Here is an 8,262-nt window from a genome sequence, read left to right on the forward strand (position 1 = left end):
TTTCAGGGCTGATCATTTGGTATTGAGTAATCAGTTGGTGTGCTTGTCCCTGGGGACTATTTCTCCCTCCCTCAGCATAGGCACCTACAGTTTTCTGTGTAGGGTTGAAGCCTCATGCTCTTTTCCCTAGGAAGTTTGGCATGGCTATTGGTATTGTCTCTGTCAAGTTCATGTTCAGGCAGTCTTGTTGGTGAGACGTTATTCTGACATTAGTAGGATTTCCCCTACATTTATTTGTATGTGTGTGTGGGTGCACACGCACATGTGCACATACATGCCTGCCGTAGCACACATATGTGAACCAGAGAACAACTTTCAGAAGCTGGTTCTTTCCTCCAGCCATGTGTGTTCCAAGTATGGAACTTAGACTGCCAGTATATAGTTATTTTAAGAAATAATAAAATGAATCAGAACCTAGAATTTTATAAATAAATATGTATCTTAAATTTTTTGAGACAGGGGGTTTTACTGTGTAGCCCTGGCTCTCCTAGAACTCACTCTGTAGACCAGGCTGGTCTTGAATTCACAGACATCAACCTGCCTCTGCCTCCTGTGTCCTGGGATTAAAGACATGCATCACCAGTGCCTCACAATTTTTTAATCATATATGTAGACAGTTCAAGGAAGGCAAAGGAAATAAGCATCCCTTGCTCTGCAAGGACATTAGGCATTCAGGATTTTCTTCCAAGTTGCTATGTTTCAGAGAAAAACACTAGTTAGCTTCTTGAAGAGGAAATAATCACTTTGGTGTGCACACGTACACATGCATACACACACACACACACACACACAGATACTTTGAGAAAGACATACAATGTATTTTTATCATATCCAACCCTTTCATCCAACTCTTCCCAGATCCACACCACTTCTCTACCTAACCAACTTTGTGTCCTCATTAAAAACAAAAAAACAAAACAAAAAAAAACCCCTACTAGGTCTGATTTGTGCTTCTCAAGGCACTATGGGATCATCCACGAGAGCCTGGCTGGTCTACCAGGGACAACTTTAAAGAAATGGACTCTCCCTCTCCCAGAAGCTGCCAATTGCTCCTTAGCTAGGGAGCCCACTTCCCCTCTTTATGCTGGGATTGTGTTTGACTTAAGCTTGTGTCGGCCTTGTGCATCCTGTCACAACCACTGTGAGCTCATGTGTGCAGATGTCCTGTAGCGTCTGGAAAACTTTCGCTGTAATCATCCTCTGCCTCCGACTCTTACAGCCCCTTCTACCTGCTCGTCCCCGATGCTCCTCCCTTGCGAGCAGGGAGTGTGATCTACATCCCGCTTACAGCTGAGCATCTGCAGTTTCTTGCTCTCTGCACCTTGATAGATTGTGGGTCTTTGTATGACATGGGATGTCCTTTTGTGTATATGTTGCTTTTATTGGCTGATGAATAAAACTGTCTGGGCCAATGGCTTAGCAGAGTAAGCCAAGCAGGAAATCAGAGCAAAGAGAGAGAGAGAGAGAGAGAGAGAGAGAGAGAGAGAGAGAGAGAGAGAGAGAGAGTAGGCAGAGTCGAGAAGACGCCATGTAGCTGCCAAAGGAGACAGACACCCCAGAAACCAGTACCAGTACCAGTAGTAACCTTATAGCCTCACGGTAATATACAGATTAATAGAAATGGGTAAATTCAGGATGTAAGAACTAGCTAGAAATATGCCTGAGTCATTGGCCACACAGTGCTGTCATTAATACAGTATCTGTGTGATTTTCGGATCTGGGCGGCTCCGAAATGTAGTCTCTGCTTACATTTGTGTTGATTGATGTCTATTGTAAAAACAAACTCCTTTGATGAGGGTTGAGAGGTGCATTTACCCAGAGGTGTATATCAAGAAGTCCTTAGGGAGAATAGATTTTTCCTATGTGGGTCCTAGAGATCAACTCATGTCCATGTGATTTCAAGGCAAGTGCTTTTCTGACCGAGTTATCAGCCCAGCTGGCCAGAGGTTTTTGTATGTGCGTGTCAACTATGTCTCAGTAATTTAAAAAGTAAGTGTTCCTTGGTTACAAATCCCAGTTTTTTGTGATTGGGGGGATGTCAGAACTGAGGCAAGGAGACTGTGTGGTGTGTTGTTTATAGTAACTTAGTTTCTAGAGCTTATGGATCATTTTGTGCCTATAAAAAGTTTTGTGGGTTTTTTGGTTTGTTTTGGTGTGTGTGTGTGTGTGTGTGTGTGTGTGTGTGTGTTGTTTCTCTGTGTAGCTCTGACTGTCTTGGAGGAAAATTATTATTATTATTATTATTATTGTCATTATTATTGATTTTAAAATATTTTTAGTACTGATCACACAGCCTCCATAGTCAGGAAGCAGAGAGACACACATGCTCAGCTCATATTCCCATTTTTATTCCATGGGGACCTGAGCCTCTGGGATGGTGCCAGCCACATTCAGGGTGGGTCTTCTATCTTCAGTTAAGCTTTTCTGAAAGCACTATCATAGATATATATTCACAGGAGTGTTTCCATGGTGACTACATCCCATCAAGTTGACAGTTAAGACCTACTACCATATAACATACACATATTTCTGGCACAGTTAGCTGAGAGGGACAAAAAAACATTGGCACTCCGAAAGCAACAAGTACTCCTGGCACTCAGCTCTTGGCTTATAGAACCATTCTATAATAAAAGGAGCCAGGGATCCTTGGAGAAGTGGCTCATTCTGCGGCTGGAGCAGAAAGTACAGGAGAGGAGCTGGAGTACCCTGCAGTGACAGAGTAAAGGGATTAAGACCACCAATAGAATACCACTCAGAAGCCGAGTGACCTCCAAGTGGTCAAACCTGGAATAATTTGAGGGGGTGGAAGTGGGAGAGTAATATTGGATTACAGCTCCACTTGTAGAAAAAGAACCTGTGCCGGGCGATAGTAGTACCCATCTTTAATTTCAGCACTCAGGAGGCAGAGGCCGGTGGATCTCTGTGAGTTCAGGGCCAGCCTGGTCTACAAGAGCTAGTTCTAGGACAGGCCCCAAAGCTATAGAGAAATCTGGTCTCAAAAAAAAACGAAGAAGAAGAAGAAGAAGAAGAAGAAGAAGAAGAAGAGGAGGAGGAGGAGGAGGAGGAGGAGGAGGAGGAGGAGGAGGAGGAGGAGGAGAGAAGAAGAAGAAGAAGAAGAAGAAGAAGAAGAAGAAGAAGAAGAAGAAGAAGAAGAAGAAGAAGATGAGGAGGAGGAGGAGGAGAAGGGGAGGAGAAGGGGAGGAGGAGGAGGGGAGGAGGAGGAGGAGGAGAAGAAAAAGAAGAAGAAGAAGAAGAAGAAGAAGAAGAAGAAGAAGAAGAGGAGGAGGAGGAGGAGGAGGAGGAGGAGGAGGAGAAGAAGAAGAAGAAGAAGAAGAAGAAGAAGAAGAAGAGGAGGAGGAGGAGGAGGAGAAGGGGAGGAGAAGGGGAGGAGAAGGGGAGGAGGAGGAGGGGAGGAGGAGGAGGGGAGGAGGAGGAGGAGGAGGAGAAGAAAAAGAAGAAGAAGAAGAAGAAGAAGAAGAAGAAGAAGAAGAAGAAGAAGAGGAGGAGGAGGAGGAGGAGGAGAAGAAGGGGAGGAGGAGAAGAAGGGGAGGAGGAGGAGGAGGGGAGGAGGATGAGGAGGAGGAGAAGAAGAAGAAGAGGAGGAGGAGGAGGAGGAGGAGGAGGAGGAGGAGGAGGAGAAAGGGAACCTGCACGTCTGTATTGGTGCAAATAATACTGAATGAGTAAAGAGGAAAACGGAGAAGAGGCCAGTTTCCTGCACAGCAGAATCTCACACAAATGCCGTCTATATCCTAAGACTCCAAGTCCTCCTGTATTGTCAGTGTGTGGCGATCTCATTTTGCATAGGCTTTTCACACCAGTGTGCAGAGGCTCTTGATGGTTTTGAAGAATTCTTTAAATGATCTCTGACTGAAGTGGCTGAATGTGAAGATGGTGGTATTGGCCTTTGTCTTCTTCCCCAGGGCACTGTGACACTGCTAGGATCCTTTCCCAAGAATAGGGCTACTTCTCTAACCAGACAGTAAGAAAAACTCGTTCTCTACAAGGGTGATGCTTCCTTCACAGGGACTTCTTGTCTCCAATTTGCTTATGCTCCTCATAAAGATGCAGCTGTCCTCACTGCCACCTGCATCTCCTCAGGAGCCCTCTGGGGCTGAAGGACCAGTATGTAGTGAGAGACAGAAAGACCAGGAATCTGTATTTTTCTTAACTGAAAAATACCTCAGGTGATTCTCACAGCTGTTGCTAAAGCTTAGAGTGACGCTAAAGAAGCTGCCATTTTGGCAGAAAGTGTTTAAGACTCTTTATTCCCAGATATGGCTAGGAGTTTCTGTCATCTCTGGACCCGGTAGGCTGAGAAAAGGGGACTGTAAGTTCAAGGCCAGTCCAAGCTATACGCCAAACCCTTGCCAAAGGAGACGGATAGAGGGAAAGAAGGAGTGGGGAGGGAGGGAGGGAGGAAGGGAGGGAGGGTGGAGGGAGAGAGGGAGATACCGTAACATGGAAATTGTTTCATCATTCTACAACCCCTTGGACTCTTCTCAGAAGACAATAGCATAGAAAAAGGGCAGGAGATTAGAGCCAGCCTACAGGGCACTAAGGTCTGGGGAGCAGCTGAGTGACGGCACACACTTAACACAAGCTTGGCCTTGAGCTCCAGGTCAGCACCCTCCTAAAAAAATACATAAAAATTAATCAAATCAAATGGACCTTGTTGGTATTTTTTTTCGTTCAAAACAATCAAACACAAGACTATATTTTAAGACTTAGGGAAAAGTAAATCTTGATTACATACTGATGGGCATTAAGGAATTTGTGCTAATTTTGTTATATTGATTTACGCAAAAAGATACTCCTTCCTATTTTAGATGCATTTAAGTGGAGAGGAGATAGGAATTACTTGCTATCTGGTATTTGCTTTAAAATTTTAGCTGGGCCAGCAAGATGGCTCTGTGAGTAAAGACACTTGCCCCCCAAGCCTGGCGACCTGAGTTTGGTCCCCATGACCAAATGGTGAAAGGAGAGAGTCGACTTTCTCAAGTCGTCCTCCAGCTTCCATGTGCTACCATCGTCCTTCCCATGCCCTGCACTTATTAAATACATAGATAAATAAATGTAAATTTAAAATATATATTCTACAGAAAAAAAATTAAAAAACCAAAGCGGTGAAAAGTATGCATAAGATGGAGCATGCGTAGTAAGGGGAACAATTCTGGGAGGGTGTGGCGGGCACAGGAGGCTTTGCTGGACTCTCAAGCTTTTAATAGGTTTGAAATATTTTAGAGAAAATTGCTAAACATGTCTAAGGGAATAGAAATATATGAGCCTACAGAATGAGATGCCAAGTCTAGGAAAATGGTCTGGAGGATCCTTAGAAAGTTAAAGACAATCCTAATTCATGAAATTCCACTTCTAGCTACATATCAGGATCTACAAACAGGTACTCTGACACACATATGCTCATGAAAAATAACACTCTTCGCAGTAGCCAAAAGGTGGGAGCAGCTCAAATGCTTATCAATACACTAATGGATAAACAAAATGCGTGCATATATGTGTGTGTGTGTGTGTACGTGTGTGTGTGTCTGTCTGTATATATATATATATATACATATATATGATAAAACTTTAAAAGAGTACACCAAGTGAAATTAGCCAAATATAAGAAATAAATCGTATCATTTCAATTTTCTGAGATATTTAGAATGAACAAATTCATGGGGCCAAAATAATTAAAATTGAGGTTCTGAAAAGTTAGACTAGAGACCGGGTCCTTGGGATGAGGTGAATAATAACGGTTGCTGAATGGGTACCGTGCTGTCTGGACCCTAATGGTAGCTGCACAGCGTTGAGGATGCACCGAGTTGACATCATTGGAGTGTGTAAGTTTGCTGTGTGAATTTAACCATATTCAAAGATGAAAGCTGACAGCCAAGGTATAGAAGGAAGGACTGGGTTAAAATATGGTGTTGGGGTACCTCACACCAACACCCCTGCATCCATGGTGAGCTGAAGGTCCACACTTTTTTCTAGCCTCTAACCACTGGAAATGCCGATAAACCAATGGCTGGGCTATTTGATACGCGCACATTACGTTTTAGCCATGTTAGTTTCCTGGGTGTTTGCTTGTTTGTTTAAGTAATTTTATTGCCAGGTCTAGAGTCCTTACTCAGGAAAAAACACATTGTTGATGTCTAATTAAATGAAATCTGCAGAACCAGACTGAATTTTAATATATTATAGATTACCACTGACAGCCCCATCCATCCCACTTAACAATTACCCCTGGCAGATGGGAGGAACAGGGGTGGCAAAGCTTGTCAGCACAAATGCCTTCCCTCGTCCAAAGAGCTCTAACATGTAGATGTCTTGATGTAAAACCAGCCAAAAACCCACACACCCTGACTGGAAGCAGAGAAAGTGGTCTATACCCACAGGCAAAAACCCCACTGACCTATACGACATACGGCACTGTCTTCTGCGCTAAGTGCTGACTCTGTGTAAAAGGTGACTCCAGCCGGGGACTATCAAGACACCTATAATCAATCCTAGCATTCGGGAAGCGAAGGCAGGAGGATGGCTTTAGGTTAGCCTCAGCTGCGGAGTGAGTTTGAGGCTTGAGGCCAGAATGGACGACCTGAGACCCTGTCTTAGAAGGTTATCTGTTATTAGTGTGTGTGTGTGTGTGTGTGTGTGTGTGTGTGTGTGTGTATGTGATATGTATGTGAGTAAGATTCACATGTGTGTCATGGTACATACATGGAGGTCAAAGGACAACTTTCAGGAGTTGGTTCTGTCTTTCTGCTATCAGTTCTGGGGTCGGAACTCGGGTCCTCAGGCACGAGCAGTGAGTGCTTTAACCAGCTGCACCATCTTTCCAGCCTTCACTCTTAAACATTGATTACTTTGTGTAGGGTACACATATGTGCACAGGTGAACTTGCATGTGTATACATATTCATGTGGGGACCAGAGGTTAGCCTTAGGTGTTGTTCCTCAAGAGCCATCCTCTGTTCTTTGTTTCTGTTTGTTTATTTGAGATAGGGTTTCCACTATGTGGCTCTGGCCAACCTAGAACTCACTTGGTAGACCAGGTTGGTCTTGAACTCACAGAAACCCGTCTTACTCTGTCTCCCTAGGTCTTGAATTAAAGGCGTGTACCACCAAGCCTGGCTCTTTTTTGAGACAGTGTCTCTCACTGAACCTGGGACTTGCTCAACTCACCAAACTGGCTGGCCAGCAAACTCTGGGGCTCCTCTTGTCTCCATGTCCCCAGTGCTGGGATGACAAGCAGATGCCACCACATGGCTTTTTATGTGAATGCTGGGGATCAGCCTCAGGTCCTCCTGTTCGGCATCTTCCTAGACTGAATCATCTCCTCCCCGGTTCATTTTTATTTTCCTTCCCAGCCCAAATACACCTTCCTTTCCCTTTAACCTCCCCTAACTCCCATCATTAGGAAAACATCTTCTACCAACCAAAGGTATCAGTTTTCTTAGGAGGAAGCTGTGCCAGCTGACCTCGGTGAGAATTAAAACGTATCAAAGAGTTGGAGCTTTACAGTTGCCAGGCCTTCCCTTCTACGAGGAAGGGCTCTATTTTCACTCGTACTCCAGCAAGAGATTAGCAGCTCGAAATCACTTTGACATCGCCGGTTACTCTACTCATACCGCAGGGAGATTTAATTCCAGCCTGTGAAATTGTAATTGCTTCTCAAGGAGAAGTGAGGAATCCTGGGTGATGGCCACAGCCAAGCTCAGTGTCAGAGTTGCCAGTTGCTGCCACATCAGATCTGCCTTGCTGTTATTCAAAAATCACTCCGGCTTTCCAGCCGGGAAGCCGAGCTGGGGAGTGAGAGTAAATTAACAGAAACTGTCAGCTGTTCGGACGAGCGCAGACAGCAGTGTGACAGAGGTGGGTGACTTCCCATCAAAAAGGGAACTTTTTCCCTCGCACTAGTTTGAGATAAAGAGTTTCACAAACAAATTCCATGACTTTAGGTATGCGGCTAAATGATGCCGCTATGAAGCTGTGATAAGATGAAGCCTGACAATTTCTAGTCAACGATTCGTGGAAAGTGTTGGGAAAAAAAAAAAAGTTTTTGAAGAGTAATTAAAATAATGAAGATAACATGTCCACGTCAGATTGATGCTTGCACCGGACTGAAAGTACCTCTGCTGGTGAAGTTAAACTGTTTTGAGAAATTGCTTCGCAGCTAGGGCTGGAGAAAGTAGAAACTGGAGCCACTGCATTATCCCAGAACACTTGCAGACAGGAAGGTTAACTGCAGTGGGGAGAGGAC

The 8,262-nt window shown here is 44.4% G+C and overlaps 1 non-coding gene across 1 annotated transcript; it reads right to left on the reverse strand.

Moving 5' to 3' along the window:
* Positions 1-605: 605 nt before the first annotated feature.
* On the reverse strand, positions 606-750 carry LOC125396346 (small nucleolar RNA SNORA67). Its single transcript, XR_007230791.3, has one exon. It is a non-coding gene; the product is annotated as a small nucleolar RNA SNORA67 (small nucleolar RNA).
* Positions 751-8,262: the final 7,512 nt, after the last annotated feature.

The sequence above is a fragment of the Myodes glareolus genome, chromosome 14, assembly GCF_982192425.1.
Source record: "Myodes glareolus chromosome 14, mMyoGla1.1, whole genome shotgun sequence".
NCBI classification, from domain to species: Eukaryota; Metazoa; Chordata; class Mammalia; order Rodentia; family Cricetidae; genus Myodes; species Myodes glareolus.